Source organism: Bombina bombina, chromosome 6 (assembly GCF_027579735.1).
Source record: "Bombina bombina isolate aBomBom1 chromosome 6, aBomBom1.pri, whole genome shotgun sequence".
Taxonomy (NCBI): domain Eukaryota; kingdom Metazoa; phylum Chordata; class Amphibia; order Anura; family Bombinatoridae; genus Bombina; species Bombina bombina.
Genome location: NC_069504.1, coordinates 512,837,665 through 512,865,584, shown reverse-complemented (window position 1 = coordinate 512,865,584; position 27,920 = coordinate 512,837,665).

The following is a 27,920-nucleotide window of genomic DNA, read 5'->3' as shown; positions in this document are numbered from 1 at the left end:
AAGCACACTCTATTAAACACTCATTGTCATTTCACTACAACTTGCTGTCTACCTCTAAACCATTCCATAAGATTTCACAACACAGTGCATGGGAGAAAGAGATTGGATTCATAGTTGATGTGAATGTATGGAACAGTAGGATCCAGCTGACTAGGACACTACTCCACTGTGCTACCCTATGGGAGCTCTATTATAAAATCACTGTCAGGTGGCACCTTGTCCCTGTTTCCCTGCTTACATCCTATACTTCGCAAACCCCTCTCTGCTGGAGGCAATGTGGACAAACAGGTACACACGTCCACATTTGGTGGTCCTGTCCAAAAATCCAACCTCTCTGGAGGAAAGTATAAAACACTCTAGGTGACCTTCACATCATTCCCCCTTACTTGCCGAAGATTGCCCTCCTCCACATGCCAATACCTATCTTGAATAGACACACTGACGCGCTCGTGATTTACCTTTTTATGGCCACTAAACTGGCATGGAGAAATAAAACCTCGCCAACGTTCATACAAGTATTATCTATAATCAGACATATCAGGCTAATGGAGCAATACTCCTTCAGAGTACTTGATAAGGTTGATCAATACCTCCAGATTTGGCACCCATGGCTCACGCTTTTCCCGGATTAAGCTACACCGAACTTAAACATCAATGTACCCTAATTATCAGGGAACCCTACACCTTTTGGGTTAGATTAGGGGTATGTGGGTGGTGGGTTGTAATGTTGGGGGGGTATTGTATGTTTTTTTTTTACAGGCAAAAGAGCTGAATTCTTTGGGGCATGCCCCGCAAAGGGCCCTTTTCAGGGCTGGTAAGGAAAAAGAGCTTTTCTATTTTAATTTTAGAATAGGGTAGGGCATTTTTTTATTTTGGGGGGCTTTGTTATTTTATTAGGGGGCTTAGAGTAGGTGTAATTAGTTTAAAATTGTTGTAATATTTTTCTAATGTTTGTAAATATTTTTTTATTTTTTGTAACTTAGTTCTTTTTTTTTTTTTGTACTTTAGTTAGTTTATTTCATTGTATTTATTTGTAGGTATTGTATTTAATTAATTTATTGATAGTGTAGTGTTAGTTTTAATTGTAGATAATTGTAGGTATTTTATTTAATTTATTTATTGATAGTGTAGTGTTAGGTTTAATTGTAACTTAGGTTAGGATTTATTTTACAGGTAATTTTGTAATTATTTTAACTAGGTAACTATTAAATAGTTATTAACTATTTAATAGCTATTGTACCTGGTTAAAATAAATACAAAGTTGCCTGTAAAATAAATATTAATCCTAAAATAGCTACAATATAATTATAATTTATATTGTAGCTATATTAGGATTTATTTTACAGGTAAGTATTTAGCTTTAAATAGGAATAATTTATTTAATAAGAGTTAATTTATTTTGTTAGATTTAAATTATATTCAACTTAGGGGGGTGTTAGTGTTAGACTTAGCTTTATGGGTTAATACATTTATTATAGTAGCGGCGAGATCCGGTCGGCAGATTAGGGGTTAATAAGTGTAGGTAGGTGGAGGCGACGTTGGGGTTGGCAGATTAGGGGTTAATAAATATAATATAGAGGTCGGCGGTCCAATCAGCCAATCGGATTGAACTTGAATCTGATTGGCTGATTCCATCAGCCAATCAGAATTTTCCTACCTTAATTCCGATTGGCTGATAGAATCCTATCAGCCAATCGGAATTCGAGGGACGCCATCTTGGATGACATCCCTTAAAGGAACCTTCATTCTTCAGTTGGACATCGGAAGAAGAAGATGGATCCGCGCTGGAAGTCTTCAAGATGGAGCCGTTCGTCATCGGATGAAGATAGAAGATGCCGCTTGGATCAAGATGGTTGCCGGTCCGGATCTCCTCTTCTTCCCGGATAGGATGAAGACTTTGGAGCCTCTTCTGGACCTCTTCAGCCGCCGCTTGATAGAAGACTTCAGCCGGATTATGGATCGCCAGCCCCCGCTTGGGCTTGGATGAAGACTTCGGAGGCTTGGATCATGACTTCAGAGGACGGATCGGTGAACCTGGCATGGTGAAGATAAGGTAGGAAGATCTTCAGGGGCTTAGTGTTAGGTTTATTTAAGGGGGGTTTGGGTTAGATTAGGGGTATGTGGGTGGTGGGTTGTAATGTTGGGGGGGGTATTGTATGTTTTTTTTTACAGGCAAAAGAGCTGAATTATTTGGGGCATGCCCCGCAAATGGCCATTTTCAGGGCTGGTAAGGTAAAAGAGCTTTGAACTTTTTTAATTTAGAATAGGGTAGGGCATTTTTTTTATTTTGGGGGTCTTTGTTATTTTATTAGGGGGCTTAGAGTAGGTGTAATTAGTTTAAAATTGTTGTAATATTTTTCTAATGTTTGTAAATATTTTTTTATTTTTTGTAACTTAGTTCTTTTTTATTTTTTGTACTTTAGTTAGTTTATTTAATTGTAGTTATTTGTAGGTATTGTATTTAATTAATTTATTGATAGTGTAGTGTTAGGTTTAATTGTAACTTAGGTTAGGATTTATTTTACAGGTAATTTTGTAATTATTTTAACTAGGTAGCTATTAAATAGTTATTAACTATTTAATAGCTATTGTACCTGGTTAAAATAATTACAAAGTTGGCTGTAAAATAAATATTAATCCTAAAATAGCTACAATATAATTATTATTTATATTGTAGCTATATTAGGGTTTATTTTACAGGTAAGTATTTAGCTTTAAATAGGAGTTAATTTATTTTGTTAGATTTAAATTATATTTAACTTAGGGGGGTGTTAGTGTTAGGGTTAGACTTAGCTTTAGGGGTTAATACATTTATTAGAGTAGCGGCGAGATCCGGTTGGCAGATTAGGGGTTAATTATTGTAGGTAGCTGGCGACGACGTTGTGGGGGGTTAATAAATATAATATAGGGGTCGGCAGTGTTAGGGGCAGCAGATTAGGGGTACATAGGGATAATGTAGGTTGCGGCGGTGTACAGAGCGGCAGATTAGGGGTTAATAATAATATGCAGGGGTCAGCGATAGCGGGGTCGGCAGATTAGGGGTTAATAAGTGTAAGGTTAGGGGTGTTTAGACTCGGGGTACATGTTTGGGTGTTAGGTGCAGACTTAGGAAGTGTTTCCCCATAGGAAACAATGGGGCTGCGTTAGGAGCTGAACGCTGCTTTTTTGCAGGTGTTAGGTTTTTTTTCAGCTCAAAACAGCCCCATTGTTTCCTATGGGGGAATCGTGCATGAGCACGTTTTTGAAGCTGGCCGCTTCCGTAAGCATCGCTGGTATTTAGAGTTGCAGTGGCGGTAAATATGCTCTACGCTCCCTTTTTTGGAGCCTAACGCAGCCATTCTGTGAACTCTAAATACCAGCGGTATTTAAAAGTTGCGGGGAAAAAAGCATGCGTAGCTAACGCACCCCTTTGGCCGCAGAACTCTAAATATAGCCGTGAGTTAGCTTGCCAATTAGCAACTCATCTGTATGCATTTTCACTGGCTCTTTGAGTCCTGTCTTCTCAACTTCACCTGACATTTATATCTTAAGAGACTTCTGGACTTTGACTGAGCGGCCATTTGCTTTGTTCCATTATTTAAAATTTTCTAAGGCCTAGATTTAGAGTTTGGCGGTAGCCGTCAAAACCAGCGTTAGAGGCTCCTAACGCTGGTTTTGGGCTACCGCTGGTATTTAGAGTCAGTCAGGAAAGGGTCTAACGCTCACTTTGCAGCCGCGACTTTTCCATACCGCAGATCCCCCTACGCCATTTGCGTATCCTATCTTTTCAATGGGATCTTTCTAACGCCGGTATTTAGAGTCATGGCTGAAGTGAGCGTTAGAAATCTAACGACAAAACTCCAGCCGCAGAAAAAAGTCAGTAGTTAAGAGCTTTCTGGGCTAACGCCGGTTTATAAAGCTCTTAACTACTGTGCTCTAAAGTACACTAACACCCATAAACTACCTATGTACCCCTAAACCGAGGCCCCCCCACATCGCCGCCTCTCTATTAAAATTTTTTAACCCCTAATCTGCCGCTCCGTACACTGCCGCCACCTACGTTATCCCTATGTACCCCTAAACTGCTGCCCCTAATACTGCCGACCCCTACATAATATTTATTAACTCCTAATCTGCCGCCCCCGCTATCGCTGACCAGCCAATCAGATTGAGCTCGCATTCTATTGGCTGTTCCGATCAGCCAACAGAATGCGAGCTCAATCTGATTGGCTGATCCAATCAGCCAATCGGATTGAACTTGAATCTGATTGGCTGATTCCATCAGCCAATCAGAATTTTCCTACCTTAATTCCGATTGGCTGATAGAATCCTATCAGCCAATCAGAATTCGAGGGACGCCATCTTGGATGACGTCCCTTAAAGGAACCTTCATTCTTCAGTTGGACGTCGGAAGAAGAAGATGGATCTGCGCTGGAGGTCTTCAAGATGGAGCCGTTCGTCATCGGATGAAGATAGAAGATGTCGCTTGGATCAAGATGGTTGCCGGTCCAGATCTCCTCTTCTTCCCGGATAGGATGAAGACTTTGGAGCCTCTTCTGGACCTCTTCAGCCGCCGCTTGATAGAAGACTTCAGCCGGATTATGGATCGCCAGCCCCCGCTTGGGCTTGGATGAAGACTTCGGAGGCTTGGATCAAGACTTCAGAGGACGGATCGGTGAACCTGGCATGGTGAAGATAAGGTAGGAAGATCTTCAGGGGCTTAGTGTTAGGTTTATTTAAGGGGGGTTTGGGTTAGATTAGGGGTATGTGGGTGGTGGGTTGTAATGTTGGGGGGGGTATTGTATGTTTTTTTTACAGGCAAAAGAGCTGAATTATTTGGGGCATGCCCCGCAAATGGCCCTTTTCAGGGCTGGTAAGGTAAAAGAGCTTTGAACTTTTTTAATTTAGAATAGGGTAGGGCATTATTTTATCTTGGGGGTCTTTGTTATTTTATTAGGGGGCTTAGAGTAGGTGTAATTAGTTTAAAATTGTTGTAATATTTTTCTAATGTTTGTAAATATTTTTTTATTTTTTGTAACTTAGTTATTTTTTTTTGTACTTTAGTTAGTTTATTTAATTGTAGTTATTTGTAGGTATTGTATTTAATTAATTTATTGATAGTGTAGTGTTAGGTTTAATTGTAACTTAGGTTAGGATTTATTTTACAGATAATTTTGTAATTATTTTAACTAGGTAGCTATTAAATAGTTATTAACTATTTAATAGCTATTGTACCTGGTTAAAATAATTACAAAGTTGCCTGTAAAATAAATATTAATCCTAAAATAGCTACAATATAATTATTATTTATATTGTAGCTATATTAGGGTTTATTTTACAGGTAAGTGTTTAGCTTTAAATAGGAATTAATTTATTTTGTTAGATTTAAATTATATTTAACTTAGGGGGGGTGTTAGTGTTAGGGTTAGACTTAGCTTTAGGGGTTAATACATTTATTAGAGTAGCGGCGAGATCCGGTTGGCAGATTAGAGGTTAATTATTGTAGGTAGCTGGCGGCAACGTTGTGGGGGGCAGATTAGGGGTTAATAAATATAATATAGGGGTCGGCGGTGTTAGGGGCAGCAGATTAGGGGTACATAGGGATAACGTAGGTTGCGACGGTGTACGGAGCGGCAGATTAGGGGTTAATAATAATATGCAGGGGTCAGCGATAGTGGCGGCGGCAGATTAGGGGTTAATATGTGTAATATTAGGGGTGTTTAGACTCGGGGTACATGTTAGGGTGTTAGGTGCAGACATAGGAAGTGTTTCCCCATAGGAAACAATGAGGCTGCGTTAGGAGCTGAACGCTGCTTTTTTGCAGGTGTTTTTTTTCAGCTCAAGCTGTCCCATTGTTTCCTATGGGGGAATCGTGCAGAAGCACGTTTTTGAAGCTGGCCGCGTCCGTAAGCAACGCTGGTATTGAGAGTTGCAGTTGCAGTAAATATGCTCTACGCTCCCTTTTTTGGAGCCTAACGCAGCCCTTCTGTGAACTCTAAATACCAGCGGTATTTAAAAGGTGCGGGGAAAAAAAAGCATGCGTAGCTAACGCACCCCTTTGGCCGCAGAACTCTAAATCTAGCCGTAAGTGTTTTTGGATATTCTTCAAAATTGTTCCTGTTCATTAAAGAGTATTGTTTATATTCTAAACTTATTCTTTCAGGTTCATTTCAAATTTTAACATTTTTATGAATATGCATGCTACATAAGATTATCTTCATTATTACTGAGAGAAGTTGTAATAAAATTAAGATTTATTTTTAGCTTCTTATCATTAGTATTTAATTCCTACATCTGATAACAAAAAATAAAAAAAAAAACATTTAAAAAAAAAATATCTGCTTTGATTTATGACAGTGTAATGAATTTTATTTAAGACATTGATGATGCTCACTTCTGTTAATAAGGGTACCTCTTTAAATTTAATACACCATGTAAAACCATGTTTTTCAATTAGACACACTTTGTTTATTTTATATTGTTCCAAGATTTGACTTCTTAACTGAAACTTTAATTCAATTCATGGGTGGCCTAAGTAGCCACACATATTGCATGACACATACTGAAATTATCTAAGTGAAAACGTCACTTCCACACACCCGAATGTTATTATAGATTAGTGTTCTACAGATTGTCCTAACAACTGTGCATTTCCATTATCTTAGATTCCAGTGCAGATATTTTTTTTTGTTTTTTTGCTTTTCCATTATCTTTCTTTTGTGGCATGAAACATTGAATTAAGTGCATTGACCAAATAAATTATAGGCACCATTTTTTATAAGCTTTGTTAAAATTAAGCTATAAATTGACTTGGTTCAATGACCGTATATTTCATTACATTTTGGAATATGCTGTTGTCTGGTGTATTATATCTATATTTTTATATTTCTTTAAAAAAGTCCATTTAATAAAGCTCAGCTCCTTTTTGGAAAATACTAGGTTCATCAGCTGTGGCGAAAAAAAAAAGCATACAAACTACTGAAACACTCAATCATGCTTTTGCTTTTAAATTACCTGATATGTTTTTATTGAGCAGAACACAGATGTTATAAATTCTACAAAGTAAATATGTGCCTAAGGGACTCTAAACTAGTGACCGTATTCCAAAATTATTTCCAATATATATTTTTCACTTTCAAATGTTTCCTTCTCTAGAGAGAGTTTATTTTTTCATTCTTGGAAAAGAAAATCAGAAAAATAGTTTTAGAAAGAATACACTATTTTATTGAGACTAGATAAAAAATACAATATAATGCACTGAAAAGGAACAAACGTTTTAATTCTTACTGGCATTTAAACATCAGTGAAGAAAATAATCATGTCAGATAAAATAGCAATGACCACAAAAGTCCAGACAACATTAGTGTAGATAAGACTACCAGCAGCAGAAAAATAATCTATAATACTGAATTTAATTAAAACATTGTTTCTTTCAAATAAAATAAAAACTTGCCATAAAACAGTACTTTTGATTACTAATGAAATAAACTAGAGTAGATCCCAGTAACCAACACAACAAATATACAAATCCAATACTGAACACATCAGAACACAATCACTATCCTTTCATATTATAAAACATTTAAACAAAATTGTTTAAGCTCTCACTAAAATGACAGCAAAAAAAGGCCAGGAAATTATTGAATTTACATCTCTAATTCAAAATTGAAGGGACTGTCTACACCTTGGTAATCTTAAAGTCTTACCTTAGATTAAGCTGCAAATAGCCTCCTGCCCCTTTTCAATATCATGTAGCAGAAATGGTAAAAAATAGTTAATTTAAAATTAATATTGTTTCTGGCCACTTTGAAATGGCTGCCAAGCTCAGCCCACTGATGACATCATAATCTGGGCTGCATAGGGCATCCAATAACAAAAGGTTCACTAGTTGAATTCAATAGACTGTCAATGCTATTCAGCAGAGTGCCTATATGCAGCCCAGATCATGATGTCATCAGTGGGCTGAGCTTGGCAGCCATATCAAGCTGGCCAGAAACACTATTCATTTTAAAATAACTTTGTTTAACTGTGCGTGCTACATGATATAGAAAGGGTTCAGGAGGCTATTTGCAGCTTAATCTAAGGTAAGACTTTAAGATGACTAAGGTGTAGACACAGTGTGCTTTCCAAAATCTATGTAGCATTAAATAGGGCAGACTATACCTCCTAATTTAATGATATACTCATTTAGCAACAAAAGGATCCCAATTTCATAAATGGTTTAGCTGTTGAAGTGCAATGAATTGCCTAATTTTACATATCTATTATTGAAAACATAAACATATTGGCCTCTATTTAACAAGCTGTCTACTTTCCTGCATTCGCCGGCCCCAATATGCTCGCCTAAGCTCGCCTAACATCGCCGCTGCGGACCTGAATACGTTCGTCAAATTTATCAAGAAAGCTGTCAAAAAGCCGCGCACCAAGTACGGTGCGATGAGCAGCGAGATCGATGACTGTTAGTTAACAACAGTCCGCTAATCAGCCAATAAGATTGACCTCGTATTCTATTGGCTGATTGGAACAGCCAATAGAATACAAGGTCAATCCTATTGGCTGATTGCATCAGCCAATCAGATTTTTCCTACCTTAATTCTGATTGGCTGATAGAATCCTATCAGCCAATCGGAATTCAAGGGACGCCATTTGGATGACGTCATTTAAAGGAACCTTCATTCAGTGTTAGGACGTCGTTAGAAGAGGATGGCTCAGCGTCGGCTGGATTGAAGATGGACCCGCTCCGCTCCGGTTGATTGAAGATAGAAGATGCCGCTTGGATGAAGACTTCTGCTGCTTGGAGGACCTCTTCTGCCCAGATTCGAAGAAAGACTTCTGGCCGGATCGGATGAAGACTTGTGCCCGGCTTGGTGAAGATGTCTCAAGGTAGGGTGATCTTCAAGGGGGTAGTGTTAGGTTTTTTTAAGGTGGGTTTGGGTGGGTTTTAGAGTAGGGTTGGGTGTGTGGGTGGTGGGTTTTAATGTTGAGCGGGTTGTATTTCTTTTTTTTACAGGTAAAAGAGCTGATTACTTTGGGGCAATGTTTTGTACAGGAGGTTAAGACTTTTAACGATAGGATTCTATCAGCCAATCGGAATTAAGGTAGGAATTTTCTGATTGGCTGATGGAATCAGCCAATCAGAATCAAGTTCAATCCGATTGGCTGATCCAATCAGCCAATCAGATTGAGCTCGCATTCTATTGGCTGTTCCAATCAGCCAATAGAATGCGAGCTCAATCTGATTGGCTGATTGGATCAGCCAATCGGATTGAACTTGATTCTGATTGGCTGATTCCATCAGCCAATCAGAAAATTCCTACCTTAATTCCTATTGGCTGATAGAATCCTATCAGCCAATCGGAATTCGAGGGACGCCATCTTGGATGACGTCCCTTAAAGGAACCGTCATTCGTCGGGAGACAACGGAAGAAGAGGATGGATCCGCGTCGCCTGCTTCAAGATGGACCCGCTCCGCACCGGATGGAAGAAGATCGAAGATGCCGCTTGGAGAAGATGTTTGCCGGTCCGGATGTCCTCTTCTTGCCGGATAGGAGGAAGACTTTGGACCCTCTTCTGGACCTCTTCAGCCACCGGATGATGGATCGCCAACCCCCGCTTGGGTTGGATGAAGATGTTGGAGCCAGGACGGATCGGTGATACCTGGATGGTGAAGACAAGGTAGGAAGATCTTCAGGGGCTTAGTGTTAGGTTTCTTTAAGGGGGGTTTGGGTTAGATTAGGGGTATGTGGGTGGTGGGTTGTAATGTTGGGGGGGGGGGTATGGTATGTTTTTCTTTACAGGCAAAAGAGCTGAAATTCTTGGGGCATGCCCCGCAAAGGGCCCTGTTCAGGGCTGGTAAGGTAAAAGAGCTTGTAACTTTTTTAATTTAGAATAGGGTAGGGAATTTTTTATTTTGGGGGGCTTTGTTATTTTATTAGGGGGCTTAGAGTAGGTGTAATTAGTTTAAAATTGTTGTAATATTTTTCTTATGTTTATAAATATTGTTTTATTTTTTGTAACTTAGTTCTTTTTTATTTTTTGTACTTTAGCTAGTTTATTTAATTGTATTTATTTGTAGGAATTGTGTTTAATTAATTTATTAATAGTGTAGTGCTAGGTTAATTGTAGGTAATTGTAGGTAGTTTATTTAATTAATTAATTTATTGCTAGGGTAGTGTTAGGTTTAATTATATCTTAGGTTAGGATTTATTTTACAGGTAAATTTGTTATTATTTTAACTAGGTAACTATTAAATAGTTCTTAACTATTTAATAGCTATTGTACCTGGTTAAAATAATTACAAAGTTGCCTGTAAAATAAATATTAATCCTAAAATAGCTATAATTTAATTATAATTTATATTGTAGCTATATTAGGATTTATTTTACAGGTAAGTATTTAGCTTTAAATAGGAATCATTTATTTAATAAGAGTTAATTTATTTCGTTAGATGTAAATTATATTTAAGTTAGGGGGGTGTTAATGTTAGGGTTAGACTTAGCTTTAGGGGTTAATCCATTTATTATAGTAGCGATGAGCTCCGGTCGTCAGATTAGGGGTTAATAATTGAAGGTAGGTGTCGGCGATGTTAGGGAGGGCAGATTAGGGGTTAATACTATTTATGATAGGGTTAGTGAGGCGGGTTAGGGGTTAATAACTTTATTATAGTAGCGGTGCGGTCCGCTCAGCAGATTAGGGGTTAATAAGTGTAGGCAGGTGTCGGCGACGTTGAGGGGGGCAGATTAGGGGTTAATAAATATAATATAGGGGTCGGCGGTGTTAGGGGCAGCAGATTAGGGGTACATAGGGATAAAGTAGGTTGCGGCGCTTTGCGGTCGGAAGATTAGGGGTTAATTATTTTAATTAGCTGGCGGCGACGTTGTGGGGGGCAGGTTAGGGGTTAATAAATGTAATACAAGGGTCGGCGGTGTTAGGGGCAGCAGATTAGGGGTACATAAGTATAACGTAGGTGGCGGTCGGCAGATTAGGGGTTAAAATATTTTAATCGAGTGGCGGCGATGTGGGGGGAGCTCGGTTTAGGGGTACATAGGTAGTTTATGGGTGTTAGTGTACTTTAGGGTACAGTAGTTAAGAGCTTTATGAACCGGCGTTAGCCCAGAAAGCTCTTAACTCCTGCTATTTTCAGGCGGCTGGAGTTTTGTCGTTAGAGCTCTAACGCTCACTTCAGAAACGACTCTAAATACCGGCGTTAGGAAGATCCCATTGAAAAGATAGGATACGCAAATAGCGTAGGGGGATCTGCGGTATGGAAAAGTCGCGGCTGAAAAGTGAGCGTTAGACCCTTTAATCACTGACTCCAAATACCAGAGGGCGGTAAAAACCAGCGTTAGGAGCCTCTAACGCTGGTTTTGACGGCTACCGCCGAACTCCAAATCTAGGCCTTAGTGTTGTGTTGTGCACAACTCCACGGGTGTGAGCACAATGTTATCTGTATGGCTCAAATGAACTAGCACTCTTCTGTTGTAAAAAGATAATAAAAAAGCATGTGATAAGAGGCTGTCTGTAGTGGCTTAGAAACAGGCAGAAATTTAGAGGTTTAAAGGTTATAAAGTATATTACTATAACAATGTTGATTGTACAAAGCTAGGGAATGGGTAGTAATGGCATTATCTATCTTTTTAAACAATAACAAGTATAAAAATATGCATATGTGTGTAATTTTCTTTTTGAAGAAATTTTAAAAAACATGGAGTTTAAGTTTTCAATCAAACATTAAAAAGGTGGCACAATTGATTATTTCATAGGTGATGTCATAAACATTATTGTGCAATGTAATTTGAGACACCGTAGTAATACATTTTTTCCACTATAATTTGTCTTATGTGTAGGATGTTGTCATGGTTTATGTCACTACTGATGCAATTGATGTCGTAGGTAATGTCACTAGTGACATCATTGATGATTTAGAAAATATAATTTCTCCAAACTGTAGGATGATGTCATAGTTTATTTAACTAGTGATGCCATTGATTATGTCATAGGTGATGTCACTAGTGATTTTTAACATGAATATATACAGCACCTCACCAACTCTATTTTTCAGATGCACATCTGGGACATGATAGTGGCTTACACCCTACAGGAATCCAATGTAGAGATAAATTACCATATCACAATGGAGTTTTCAAAGCATTATTGGAACATACAGGTCCAGGCCATCACAGGCGATGTTCCAGGTTTATTCATTCTGGCACGATTAAGGGTGGTTAAACCCGAAACTTCGCATGTGATGGACTGGAGCTATTTGCTCTAATAAAGCTTTGAAAACATTATTGTGCTGTGGGAATTTATCTCTACATAAGATGCCACTAGTGATGTCAAAGATGATGTAACCAACAATGTTGTGTGCATTACATTTTCTTATATCTTTTTTATATTATTTTAACTTTTTCAACTATTACGAAATTCAGGTAACCATTACAACAAAGTATTTATTTTGGCGGAATATTAGATCAGCATTGAACAAAAACTGGCATATTCTGACTTTGGATGACAAGGTCAGAAATGTTATTGGTGAAAGACCGTTACTGACGGCCTGGAAAGCACAGAGTTTGAGAGACATTTTGGTGAAAAGCCAGTTTGTGAGAGGTCCCTCAAATGCAGATTGGCTGAGAAAGGACAGAGGTATTAAGGGGAGCTACCCATGTGGGCACTGTGTTTACTGTGCCCACATGGATAGCACAAAACAATTCTCTGTCCAAGATGGAAAAATCTATAACATCAGGTTTTTCTTTAACTGCAAATCAGAGGGAGTAATTTATCTCCTCCGATGCTCGTGCCCGGTCTTTTACGTTGGAAAAATGAAAAGATTGGTAAAGGACCGGGTACAGGAGCATCGGGACGATATCCTGCATTCCAATGATACAAGTGTAGCAAGACATTTCTGCACTTTCCATAATGGAAATGTAGAGACTTTGAAATTTACCATTATAGACAAAGGCATTACTAATGGTAGGGGTGGTAACAATGAGAAGGTGCTTCTACAAAAAGAAGCTAAATGGATATACAGATTGGGCACTAGATTTCCAGCTAGTTTGAATGAAAAACTGGAATATGCTAGCTTCCTATAAATAATAAACTGTTTATCCATTTATAATTCTATAGATTACGTACCTGGCAGAGTATATGTGATGATATAAAGGGGCCTAGTTATCAAGCCGTCAACCTCAAATACGCTGGAATTCCGCAGCGTATTTGTGGCGAGGCTGATTCGCCTTAGTTATCAAAGGCTCGAGACCGGCAAAAGTAGAATTTAGTGACGTAAGCTTCGATCCGCCGGACTCAGTCCGACACAGATCGATTCTTACGTCACTCCAGATGTTCCGCACACAAGTGCGGCACATTCTCACTACTTTTGCTAGTTATCAAATGACTAGCAGGTACGGTCGGCACTTTTATGGCCCAGCATACCTGGTTTTCAAACCGCCACCCCTGGAGGCGGCGGATCCCATAGGAATCAATGGGAGTCTGACCATAGCGAAAGTACAAGTTCGCTGCTGCCAGACATCCCATTCATTCCTATGGGAGCTGTCTGCACCTAACACCCTAACATGTACCCCGAGTCTAAACACCCCTAAGCTCTCCCCCCTACACCGCCGCAACTAAATAAAGTTATTACCCCCTAAACCGCCGCTCCCGGAGCCCACCGCAACTATAATAAATGTATTAACCCCTAAACCGCCGCTCCCTGAACCCGTCGCCACCTATAATAAATTTATTAACCCCTAATCTGCCCCCCTACACCGTCACCACCTATAATAATTTTATTAACCCCTATCCTGCTCCCCACTACGCCGCCGCCACTGTAATAAAATTATTAACCCCTAAACCTAAGTCTAACACTAACCCTAACGCCCCCCTAACTTAAATATGAATTAAATAAATCTAAATAATATTTTTATTATTAACTAAATTAATCCTATTTAAAACTAAATACTTACCTATAAAATAAACCCTAATATAGCTACAATGTAATTAATAATTATATTGTAGCTATTTTAGGATTTATTTTTATTTTACAGGCAACTTTCAATTTATTTTAACTAGGTACAATAGCTATTAAATAGTTATTAACTATTTAATAGCTTACCTAGCTAAAATAAACTGAAATTTACCTGTAAAATAAATCCTAACCTAAGTTACAATTACACCTAACACTACACTATACTTTAATAAATTATTCCTATTTAAAACTAAATACTTACCTGTAAAATAAACCCTAATATAGCTACAATATAAATAATAATTATATACTAGCTATCTTAGGATTTATATTTATTTTACAGGTAACTTTGTATTTATTTTAGCTAGTTAGAATAGTTATTAAATAGTTATTAACTATTTAATAACTACCTAGCTAAAAGAAATACAAAATTACCTGTAAAATAAATCCTAACCTAAGTTACAATTAAACCTAACACTACACTATCATTACATTAATTAAATAAACTACCTACAAATAACTACAATTAAATACAATTACATAAACTAACTAAAGTACAAAAAAAAAAGCTAAGTTACAAAAAATAAAAAAATAAGTTACAAACATGTTAAAAATATTACAACAATTTTAAGCTACTTACACCAAATCTAAGCCCCCTAAGAAAATAACAAACCCCCCCAAAATAAAAAAATGCCCTACCCTAAATTAAATAAAGTTCAAAGCTCTTTTACCTTACCAGCCCTTAAAAGGGCCATTTGTGGGGGCATGCCCCAAAAAGTACAGCTCTTTTGCCTGTAAAAGAAAAATACAAACCCCCCCCAACATCAAAACCCACCACCCACATACCCCTAATCTAACCCAAACCCCCCTTACAAAAACCTAACACTAATCCCCTGAAGATCATCCTACCTTGTCTTCACTCAGCCGAGCAGCTATGGAACCGAAGTGGACATCCGGAGCGGAAGAAGTTAATCCTCCAAGCGGCGCTGAAGAAATCTTCCATCCGATGAAGTCATCATCCAGGCGGCGCTGAAGAAAAGTCTTCAATCCGGCCGATGTCATCTTCAAAGAGGCGCTGAAGAGGTCTTCTATCCGGGCGATGTCATCTTCCAAGCCGGGTCTTGAATCTTCCTCCCGCCGACGCGGAACCTCCTTCTTCACCTACGGACTACGACGAATGAAGGCTCCTTTAAGGGACGTCATCCAAGATGGCGTCCCCTCAATTCCGATTGGCTGATAGGATTCTATCAGCCAATCGGAATTAAGGTAGGAAAATTCTGATTGGCTGATGGAATCAGCCAATCAGAATCAAGTTCAATCCGATTGGCTGATGGAATCAGCCAATCAGATTGAGCTCGCATTCTATTGGCTGATCGGAACAGCCAATATAATGCGAGCTAAAATCTGAATCAGATTTTTCCTACCATAATTCCGATTGGCTGATAGAATCCTATCAGCCAATCGGAATTGAGGGGACGCCATCTTGGATGACGTCCCTTAAAGGAGCCTTCATTCGTCGTAGTCCGTCGGTGAAGAAGGAGGTTCCGTGTCGGCGGGAGGAAGATTCAAGACCCGGCTTGGAAGATGACATCGCCCGGATAGAAGACCTCTTCAGCGCCTCTTTGAAGATGACATCGGCCGGATCGAAGACTTCTTCAGCGCCGCCTGGATGATGACTTCATCGGATGGAAGATTTCTTCAGCGCCGCTTGGAGGATTAACTTCTTCCGCTCCGGATGTCCACTTCGGTTCCATCGCTGCTCGGCTGAGTGAAGACAAGGTAGGATGATCTTCAGGGGATTAGTGTTAGGTTTTTATAAGGGGGGTTTGGGTTAGATTAGGGGTATGTGGGTGGTGGGTTTTAATGTTGGGGGGGGTTGTATTTTTCTTTTACAGGCAAAAGAGCTGTACTTTTTGGGGCATGCCCCCACAAATGGCCCTTTTAAGGGCTGGTAAGGTAAAAGAGCTTTGAACTTTATTTAATTTAGAATAGGGTAGGGCATTTTTTTTATTTTGGGGGGTTTGTTATTTTATTAGGGGGCTTAGATTAGGTGTAAGTAGCTTAAAATTGTTGTAATATTTTTAAAATGTTTGTAACTTATTTTTTTATTTTTTGTAACTTAGCTTTTTTTATTTTTTGTACGTTAGTTAGTTTATGTAATTGTATTTAATTGTAGTTATTTGTAGGTAGTTTATTGAATTAATTTAATGATAGTGTAGTATTAGGTTTAATTGTAACTTAGGTTAGGATTTATTTTACAGGTAATTTTGTATTTCTTTTAGCTAGGTAGTTATTAAATAGTTAATAACTATTTAATAACTATTCTAACTAGCTAAAATAAATACAAAGTTACCTGTAAAATAAATATAAATCCTAAGATAGCTACAATATAATTATTAATTATATTGTAGCTATCTTAGGGTTTATTTTACAGGTAAGTATTTAGTTTTAAATAGGAATAATTTATTAAAGTATAGTGTAGTGTTAGGTGTAATTGTAACTTAGGTTAGGATTTATTTTACAGGTAAATTTCTCTTTATTTTAGCTAGGTAAGCTATTAAATAGTTAATAACTATTTAATAGCTATTGTACCTAGTTAAAATAAATTGAAAGGTACCTGTAAAATAAAAATAAATCCTAAGATAGCTAGAATATAATTATTATTTATATTGTAGCTATATTAGGGTTTATTTTATAGGTAAGTATTTAGTTTTAAATAGGATTAATTTAGTTAATAATAAAAATATGATTTAGATTTATTTAATTAATATTTAAGTTAGGGGGGCGTTAGGGTTAGGGTTAGACTTAGGTTTAGGGGTTAATAATTTTATTACAGTGGCGGCGGCGTAGTGGGGGGCAGGATAGGGGTTAATAAATTTATTATAGGGGGCGACGGTGTAGGGGGGGCAGGATAGGGGTTAATAGGTTTAATATAGGTTGCGGCGGGTTCAGGGAGCGGCGGTTTAGGGGTTAAACTATTTATTTAGTTGCGGAGAGGTGCGGGATCAGCAGGATAGGGGTTAATAACTTTATTATAGAGGGCGACGGTGTAGGGGAGCAGGATAGGGGTTACTAGGTATACTGTAGGTGGCAGCGGTGTCCGGGAGCGGCGGTTTAGGGGTTAATACATTTATCAGAGTTGCGGCAGGGTCTAGGAGCGGCGGTTTAGGGGTTAATACATTTATAAGAGTTGCGGCAGGGTCTAGGAGCGGCGGTTTAGGGGTTAGTAACTTTATTGAGTTGCGGGGGGCTCCGGGGGCGCCGGTATGGGGGGTAGAACAGTGTAGTTTAGTGTGAGTGCTTAGTGACAGGCTAGCAATAAAGCTGGGAAAAAGCCGAGGAGCAGCGAGATTGGATGTGTGATAACTCTCACAGTCCGCTGCTCATCGCCCCGCGGCTTTTTGACAGCTTTATTTGATAACTTAGGCATATTTTTTCAGGTGCGCGGCGGCGAAGGTAGGCGAGCTTAGGCGGGCGTATTGGGCCGGCGAAGTCAGAAAAGTAGACGGCTTGATAACTACCCCCCAAAGTGTGCAAATTCAGTTAGGAAGTAAAAGAGTTCTGGAATGCTGAGGAATTAAGCAGGTCCAGTGTACATATATATATATATATATATATATATATATATATATATATATAAAAAAAAATTTACATCCTGACTTTTGGTTGTACTTTAACACTTTAAACCTCTTTAAGGGCTATTGTGGTGAATATAGCTTTAAGAGAAGAATCACCAATATATGGGAGGTTCACCTGTGATTGCTCAGGTGTACCTTTAAAAGAGGAAGTCCAGTGAGGACTCATTATGCCCTGATGAACCCCTGTGACACACACTTGCTGTGGGGGGTGAAACGGTTGTTGGCTGTGCTGTGTTTTAAACTTCAGGAGAAAAGTCGACAAAGCTCCTGAAATCTATATGATATATGTGGTAAAGCAAAGGTGAAATAGTGATTGTAACTTTACAAGTCTCGACATTTGCAAAACATATTGCTATGCTTGGAGCACTGATAAGAGAGCGCTTTCTTTACACTGTGAAATACTAGCCTGGGAAAAGGAAAGTCTGTGTTGAGAGGAGTTTCTGAAGTACAACACAAGAAGCGTGAGTCTAATCTCCATCTATGGAACGTTCATAGAAGTGAGAACTGTGATTTATTTGTGGCATTTTTTGGCTATATAATATGCTAAGGTACATCTTGGTAATTGGTATCGCCTGCCAAACTAGTGGAAGCCTGGTTCTTTCATTGGTAATCGGTATCACCTGCTAAACGAGTGGAAGCCTGGTTCTTTCATTGGTGGCTAAGTGCATACACGGCAGAGACCTTTGGGAAGCAACTCCCATCCAAACAACCTATTGCAGACTGACAACGGTCACATCGTCCCTCCTCCAGTGACGTCACATGCTAAGATAGCGTTACACTGATAGTGCATGCTTGCTGGAAGTAGTGGAAGAAAACGCCAAAGATAAGTGCTTGTTTGTTTATACCTCACAATTCATGACCAAGGTAGCGGCAGGAATTGCTGCGGTCTGTATCACGCCAACTGTTTAAAAACTCTTTGTAACTAGCTGTCGGACTAACTCTGGAAAATACTTTTATAATGTGCTCCGATGTTTAAAGGCATGTTAGGTAGTCATTTCTTTATGTATGCATGTATATATGCTATTTAAGTGCAGAGGTTTGTCTGAGATATTTCACCTTGATGTATTGAACCGTATATTTAACCTAGGTTCTTGTAGCATACGTATACTTAGGTAATTTTTGTCCTATCCCTTTGTTCTTTATCCTTTGGTCTTTACCATGTATACTGTGGTGTTTTTGTAAATATTTTGTACACTTTATATGGTGTGGCTAAGCTTTCAAAAATGATCCACTAATGTGATGTGGGAAAATAAACGTATTTGATTTTTAATATTTTTGGTCTATGTGCCTATATTTTGCCCTTGCTTTTTCAGAACACTATAATATGTTCTGGAGCACATTCTCTCTATATAGACAATTTTATATTAACTATTAAGGGTGGCACCAGGGATATATATTCAGCAATATTTTCTACTCTCTCATATATTTTTTATTCTTTATATTTATTTTGTAGCCCAATTTCTTCTCATTATAGACTAGTCTGTTATATATTTTGTGTACAGTATTAACAATAGATATACATGGGTGATTTCTGTTATAGGAACAAAATACAAATCTGTATATAAATATTTGTTCTCCTTAAAAATCATGGAAGTGTAGATAAATTATTAAGACACTTGTTTTAATATATTTCTATCATTTCGGTTAATTAGCTTTATATTTCAAAGAATTCATTGTTGAGTGCTTTTGATACTAACAGCACAGAACTCATATAACACTTGATACACTGTCACATCCAGCAAAGTTATGCTGCATTGATTGAATGATCATGGAGTGTTATATCACTACATCTTAATTATGCAGAAGTGCCAATTAAGCACACACTGACTTCATTTGAGGAAATGTAATGTCTTCAGGTGCAAAATACGATTTAGGTCAACCTGTTTAGGATTCATATTAAAGACACACAACAAATAAAGTTCCAATTTATCATCATTAGAATTACCCCTTAACAACCACGACATACCCTGTATGTGGCTGGTCGTTAAGGGTTTCTCTGGTTGTAATATTAATTAATATTGGCACCCCTGCATTTCTGTTAGATAATTCACCACTTCACCCAGAAAAGTGTTGCAATTACAAATGTTTAGGCATTCTCAAGTTTATTTCTTTTGTTTGTATTGGTATGACACAAAAAAAGTGGAGAAAAAAATGGACAAATCTGACACATTCCACGCAAAACTCCAAAAATGGACTGGACAGAATTATTGGCACCTTCTCAAAATTGTAAGAAATAATTGCATTCCAAGTTTGTAATGCTCCTGTAATTTGTAATTAAACTCACCTGTATCAATTACCAGGTGCTGACAATATATAAATCAAACTGGCAACCAGTTAAACTGGTGAACAATTGACTAAACCTTTCTGTTGTGGGTCTCTGTGTGCCACACTGAGCATGGAAAAGAGAAAGAGCAGCAAATAATTGTCGGAGGATTTGAGAATAAAAATTGTGGAAAAGCATGGACAATCTCAAGGTTACAAGTCAATCTTCAGATATCTTAATGTTCCTGTGTCCACTGTGCGTAACATTGTCAAGAAGTTTACAGCCCATGGTACTAGAGCTAATCTCCCTGGACGTGGATGAAAGAGAAAAAAATTATCAAAGATTGCACAAAGGATTAGTGTATAAAGAACCTCGATCAACTTCCAGACAAATTCAAGCTGACCTTCAGGCACAGGGTACAGCTTGCACTATACGTTGCCATCTGAATGAAAAGGCAAGCTATGGTAGGAGACCCAGGAGGACCCCACTGCTGACACAGAAACATAAAAAAGCCAGATTGGAGTTTGCCAAAACTTACCCGAGGAAGCCAAAATCCTTTTGGGAGAATGTGCTGTAGACAGACGAAACAGAATTATAGCTTTTTGGTAAAGCCCATCATTCTACTGTTTTCAGAAAAAGAAATGAGTCTTTTAAAGAAAAGAATACAGTCCCTACAGTCAAACATAGTGGAGGTTCACTGATGTTTGGGGGTTGCTTTGCTGCTTCAGGCACTGGATGTTTTGACTGTGTGCATGGCATTATGAAATCTGAAGACTACCAAAGAATTATCTGGTGCGATGTAGGGCCCAATGTCAGAAAGTTGGGTCTCCATCAGAGGTCATGGATCTTACAGCAGGTCAATGACCCAAAGCACACATCAAAAAGCACCCAGAAACGGTTTAAGACAAAGCGCTGGAGAGTACTGAACTAACCAGCAATGAGTCCAGATCTCAATCCCATAGAGCACCTGTGGAGAGATCTCAAAACAGCAGTTGGGAAAAGGAACCCTTCCAATCTGAGAGACCTGGAGCAGTTGGCAAAAAAAGAGTGATCCAAAATTCCATTAGAGAGGTGTAAGAAGCTCATTGATGGTTACAGGAAGTGATTGATTTCAGTTATTTTTTCCAAGGGGTGTGCTACCAAATATTAAATTGAGGGTGCCAATAATTTTGTCCAGTCCATGTTTGGAGTTTTGCATGGAATGTGTCAGATTTGGATTTTTTTCTCCACTTTTTTTTGTCATACCAATACAAACAAAAGAAATAGACATGAGAATGCCTAAACATTTGTAATTGCACCAATTTTCAGGGAGAAGCGATGCATTATCTGACAGAAATGCAGAGGTGCCAATATTATTGGCCATGACTGTATATGCCTGTTGTCATTAGCTTAATCAATGTGTTCATCTAGCTATCAGTAGTGCATTGCTGCTCCTTCAGCAAAGGATACCAAAAGAATTAAGCAACTTTGAAATTAGAAGTAATTTGGAAAGTTGTTTAAAACTGTATGATCTATCTAAATTATGTAAGAAAAAAATGGGTTTTTAAGTCTTACCTATGTTTTTCCTTATATATATTTCATGGCTATTTTCATGCTCTGCCAAACAATTGCATATTATTCTGATGATTTCTTTTATTTACAGGACCTCTTGTTAGTTCTCTCCACCTTTTATGTATGTTAGATTACAGCAGTAAAAATCTTTTCTGTAGAAGAGCTCAACCAGATAATGTCTGCTCTAGCTTAGCTGGTCTGAGGTTGCATGTTCTAAGTTTGGACACTGAGGTCTAGATTACAAGTGGAGAGCTAAATAATTGCTTGCCCACAAACAGGCAGTGCAATGATTAACCAGCCATATTTGAGCTTGCTACCACAAAGTAGCAATTAGTGCTTATAAAATTAAACAGAGATCAGATCTCTGGTTAATTTTATAAATGTGCCCCAAATGTCCCCAAAATACAGCAGCATCTTTATGTTTTAATAAAATAACTGCAATAGACAGTATTTTGGGGCTAAAGTTGGTGGAAGTGGGGTGCTAGAAAAAAAACGGCACTGAAAAGTGCCTTTACATTGGGGTCTATGGGAACTGCCTTCCTGTCACAGACTGTTGCTGAGCCGACTTGCCGCACATTGGAGGGAGACACGCACGTGAGCACGTGATCTCCCTCCCAGGGCAGTGAGGAGCGGCTGTGAGGACTGATGCGTGCATGATCGCAGCAGTGCAGTCAGTTTGAGTGGGATCGTCAGCTCAGCGTCGCAGCAGATCGGAGTGGACAGGCACAGGAGTCTGGACTCAGGAGTCTCAGGAGTCAGTCACCGGAGGGGCCGGAGGCAGCATAGAGGACTGGTGAGGAGGGGGGCGGGGGTGATGAGCATGCTGTGCCGGTGATATCAGATGATAGTAAGACAAGCTCAGCAAATAGCAATGTGAATGTTTAGTAAAGTTCCTGAATCCCAGGGCAGGCTGGTATATAATACTATGCGACTGCGTTTAGTCACTATCTGCATTCTGCCCAGTCATGTGCCACCTAAGTTACCAGTTCTAATATCTGTTGTTCTGCCTTGTGAGTTGTGATCCTTTCATTAGAACTGTATGACACGTGACCCAACCACTGACCCTCTTTAGTCATCCAGTTACTATATATCAGCGACAGCCAGTCACTAGCTGTGTACTCCGTATGCCACCCTGACCCAACCACTGACCGGACCCCCTTTATTGTCAGATCCAGCCACTATATATATCACCTAGTCACTAGCTGTGTACTTATGTGCGGCATGCCACCAAGTCACTGTTCATTGCATGTTGTCCAGTTCCTGCCTCTGAGCCTCTCCATTCTACATGTCAGTTTTCAACCAATTTCTTTTATTCCAGTTTCACTTAGGCACTAGCTGCCTATTCCATACATCACCATTTTACTATCTCTGCCTTTACTAGCCAGATATTAACTTGTATATTGGTATAATGTTGTCAATGTCATATAATGAATATTTAATCTCTAGTATAGTCATATACCATGATTGGATTCCAGTAGGAACATACAGATCATAAATATAGTGACTGTCACTGTGATACACAGAAAAGGTGGATGTGATTGTTGGGTAGGCATTAGGTAATATATAAAGCATTCAGTAACTCAATCACATAATTTCACTGTAAAATGCTGCACAGTCCCATTAACATAATTTATTCCTGCCTTTTATTCCAAAAATTAAATATAACAAGATTCTTTAACTTCTGGACTACCTGAATATTTTTTTCACAACTTCAGCTGTCAACATAACTTCTGTAACCCATTAGCATTTATTACAGCCCTTGTCTTGGACCATATTCTGGACTATGCACTTTCTTCATAAGAGAGTTTTTACTTTTTGGGTTTCTCTATTGAATGAAAATGTAAGTGTTTATGGTGAGTGAGATGAGTAGGTAGTCACAATAAAGATTTATCCTAGCCATGTGCTTATCTATACAAGGACTGAGACAGTGTAAGGCATATGGAAATTGCAGGAAATGTTGTGGAGGGAAAAGGGGATTAGAGCATTCACTAAAATTTAGCTTTTACCAAAAAATGAGACGTGATTGGTCAACACAGGCAAAACCCATTTACAGTGATCTATTGTCATGTGGGATATTATGGTATCTTTTCCTGGATTGGCTACACAGTCTTTTGGGGTCCCACTTTTGGTAGCATTACACTTTGTTTATTTTACTGATCTCAGGAGCCAGAGGTTCCTATATATATATATATATATATATATATATATATATATATATATATATATATTATTACATGTTATATGTCCTGGCCTGCACTTTAAAAGCAGGGGCCAGGTTAGTTATGTGTCCTGTCTTCTGGGGAAAATAGCTGTGGAAAATGTAATTTTAAAATGCAGCAGAAAAAAAAAGAAATCACAACTCCCTAACCAAAAAAATGATATGTCAAAAAATGACCTAAATACGCCCCTGGACAAAACGTTTAATGGTTCTGTGATCACCCCCCAATATCTTAGGAATTTTTAAGAGTGCTGCATCCCTCTGAAAGACTTTTTACAATTTTTGACTTTTCAGAGTCAGTTAAATCTCTTTTTTGGCCCATTTTGCCTGAGGAAAAGAAGCTGCCTAATAATTATGCACACCTTGATCTCCTAAGACCACACCCTCCCTCATTACACAAATACACATAACCTGATATGCTTAAATCCAATAAGCATTCAAGTTTCTACAGCTTGGAGTTGGACAATATGCATAAAAATGATTTGGTCAAAATACTCACTTGCCTAATAATTGTGCACACAGTGTATATATTTATGAGTTAATATGTGTATATACACATATTATCACACACATGCCTGACGGCCTTAAAACAAGGCTCCCATTGGAGCCTATAGAAACACACTCTGTGAGCGCGATGATTCACAGCAATGCAAATGCGAGCTTTAGTTCACATTGCTGACAACTTGTAATACCAGCACACATTAGCGTGTGCTGGTATTACACAGTGGAGCACAAATATCGCTTTCATGAAAGCGATATTTAGCTCTTCACTTGTAATCTAGTCCTGAATGTGCTCCTAAATTCAGCACTCTGAAACATCTGATTCTACCTCACTGGCTAATGCATTATTTATGTTCGAGCCACACATCACAATTTGAATTTCTCCTTACACAATAAGGATTTATATTCATGTTTTCTGGCATGATCTTGAATATTTTAAAATCATATTAACTGGTACCTGAGTAATATTGTCATGGTTATAAACTATAACCATGGTGGTCTATAAGACCTTCAGCACAACTTTAGTCAATATTTTGGTAACTACACATAAAGGAACTTTTCAAAATAGGGATCGCCAAATAATTATCTAATTCATTTTGTTCTTACATTTGTTAAAAATAATTAATGTTGGTTGAATCTGTTTATTCCAAATGAAAACTGAATATTTTTGTAAACAAATGTTAGCTTTCCCCACTTAGAATGTAAAAGTTGAAGTGCATTAGAATCAGCATTCAGATTTTAAATTAATTATTTACAAGTTAATGTTCAAATTTTAACATTTGCTAGCAGAAACATTTGAATTAAGAAAAGCATTCTACAATTCTACAATTCCATGTTAATAAAAGAAACCTCCTCATCATAAATAGGCCCTGTTAACCGGAGAACATGCCCAAAGTAGGAAACATTTTTTTTTCTTCTTTACAGGAGCCACTCCTAATCTCACAAAAAACACCAGATTATAATGAAGAGACACAATTTCAACCTGACTGGTTTGTCTGCGGGTGGAACAAAGGGAACACGGGACTTTGAGTGCAGCTAGAGCTGCGGTTCATTTTCTACTAGTCCGTGGATGAATTATAAAAAGGCACAAGACCTAAAATGCGGCTGGTGCGGCAGTCATCGATTCAGACAAAAAGTTAAGGTTATGGCTAATAGAGTATATGATGACCTATTAAGGTAATGGGACTCTCACTCATAATAAAAACCTATACCAGATAATGCTAGAAGTGTTGAACATGGAGGAGAAATCGGTCTTAGTTTGGTGGACGGCAGTGATGTGCGGTGACTTCAGAGGCTGGTGAGGCAGTGTCTAGGAATCGGATACGCCTTCATTCTTTAGATATCCTTTGTTGAAGAAATAGCAATTGCACATGGGCGAGCCAATATCTATATGCAGCCACCATTCAGTATCTACTGAGCATATTTAGATATGATTTTCAACAAAGGATATCTGGTTTTCTTCATTCTTTTGATATCCTTTGTTGAAAAGCATATCTAAATATGCTTAGAAGCTATTGAGCATATTTAGATATGAATTACAACAAAGGATATCAAAAGAATGAAGAAAACCAGATATCCTTTGTTGAAAATCATATCTAAATACTGAGCATATTTAGATATGCTTTTCAACAAAGGATATCAAAAGAATGAAGAAAACCAGATATCCTTTGTAGAAAATCATATCTAAATATGCTCAGTAGCTACTGAGCATATTTAGATATGCTTTTCAACAAAGGATATCAAAAGAATGAAGAAAACCAGATACCCTTTGTTGAAAATCATATCTAAATATGCTCACTAGCTACTGAGCATATTTAGATATGCTTTTCAACAAAGGATATCAAAAGAATGAAGAAAAACAGATATCCTTTGTTGAAATTCATATCTAAATAAGCTCAGTAGCTTCTAAGCATATTTAGATATGCTTTTCATCAAAGGATATCAAAAGAATGAAAAAAAATCAGATATTAGATGTAAATTTGAAAGTTATTTAAAATTGCATGCTCTTTCTAAATCATGAAAGAAAACATATGGGTTTCATGTCCCTTTCAATGGTGTCTTTGAAAACTGGTCAACTTAGTAAACATCTGTTTTTAGTCTAAAGGATTGTAACAGAAACTCTTGCCAGATAACACAATGCTTGCTCTGATTAGGAGATCTAGAAATCCAGGCCCATTAAAATATGTTTCAAACATACTTTTTTACTTCAATGCTGCAAATTATGCTTATAGATTCTTTCATTATTCAGTAAATATAAAAATGTTGTGAACCAGTGGCAGCTGGTGAACAGGGATAGGCACAGACAAAGGCTGTGGTGGACATTTTACAAAGTAAAGACCGTACTGAAGGACAACAAGGTCACTATTTATACAAATGAAAAAATAAGAGTGCATGGTCTTACCTTCTCAGAGACAGCAATTTCTCCACTTTCTATGATGAGAATGAAATTTTTCTGCAAGTCCCTTTGAAATTAAAATGTAAAATTAGGCATTTAAACTAAAGCATTGTTTCTCAACTGAAGTCCTCAAGTGCCCCAAAAGACCAAGCTTTCATTATAGCCGAACCAGTGCTGCATTGGTGAAATAATCAGCTGATGGTTGATAGCAGGTTAGAAAACAATCCATCCATGGTATTACTGCTGCTAAGCTGAGCACTTCAATTGTGCACTGGTTCATCTATAATGAAAACCTGGTCTGTTGAGGCTACTTGAGGGCCACGGTTAAGAAACGTTGCACTAAAGCACCAGTTCAACTGCAATCTGTTGACCTTGAGAATAAAGCATTTTTTTAAAGTTTGATCATATATTGCAATACCAGAATATGGTATTGCAAATTAACTTTAAAGAAAAGAAAAAAACATTTTGTTATGTTTAAAATAGGTCTTTAATAACTTATATTATAAAACATCTAACAAATATTAACATATTAACAATCAAAACTTTTTTACTGTGACTGGTCTTGTTCATTTCCCTCATTTGTAGACAAGGTCAATCCTTCTATCTTTTTTAACAAAGTTTTCAATCACTTTATTAAGAAAATCTTCACAGTTCTTTTCATGCAACTGTACCAGTCTTTCTCTCTCAATAGCTAAAACGGCCAAAGAGGAAAGTCGTCCTTGACTGGTCCGATTCCTGCTATGAGTTTTTATGCGCTTTAAAGCAGAGAAGGACCTCTCAACAGAGGCCGTTGTAGCTGGTATTGTGAGAACCAGCTTCAGTAATTTCACTGCCTCTGGAACAGTCTTCATGAGATCGTTGTTGGCCAAAAAGTTTAGTAGATCTGTAGGTGATTTGCAATCATTTCTCACCATTTCTGAACTATAACATCCAATTAGATCAGATTTTAATCGAACTAAGTCAAAGTATTTGCCATATCTTGCTAGGCTCTGCAGTTTTTGGTCATCAATATGTTTGGACATCTCAAGCAATTTAGTGCAATCGACCAAACAAAGGAATTCTAGCTCAGCAAAATGGTCAAACCGAGCTTTCATTTGAACGTTTACATTGTCCATAATGTTGTAAAACAACCTTCTCCTCACATCTTTTATTGGCTGTTTACTCCTTACATTGTCTGTCAGCCCCATTCTGATACAATCCGCCTCAAATGTACCATACAAATTGTCAAACTCTTGTCTGTGATTTTCAAGAAATTTCATGGTATCAGCAATTCTCCGACAGCAGAATCCAACATCCATCACTTTACTCTGCAGCAATCGAAAGAGTGCGTCAGTTTGTATGAAAATGGCCTCATATGTCATAAGCAAGAAGCAGGTTGATGCTTTATTCAGAAAGAAGTAATATCCTTCAGACAT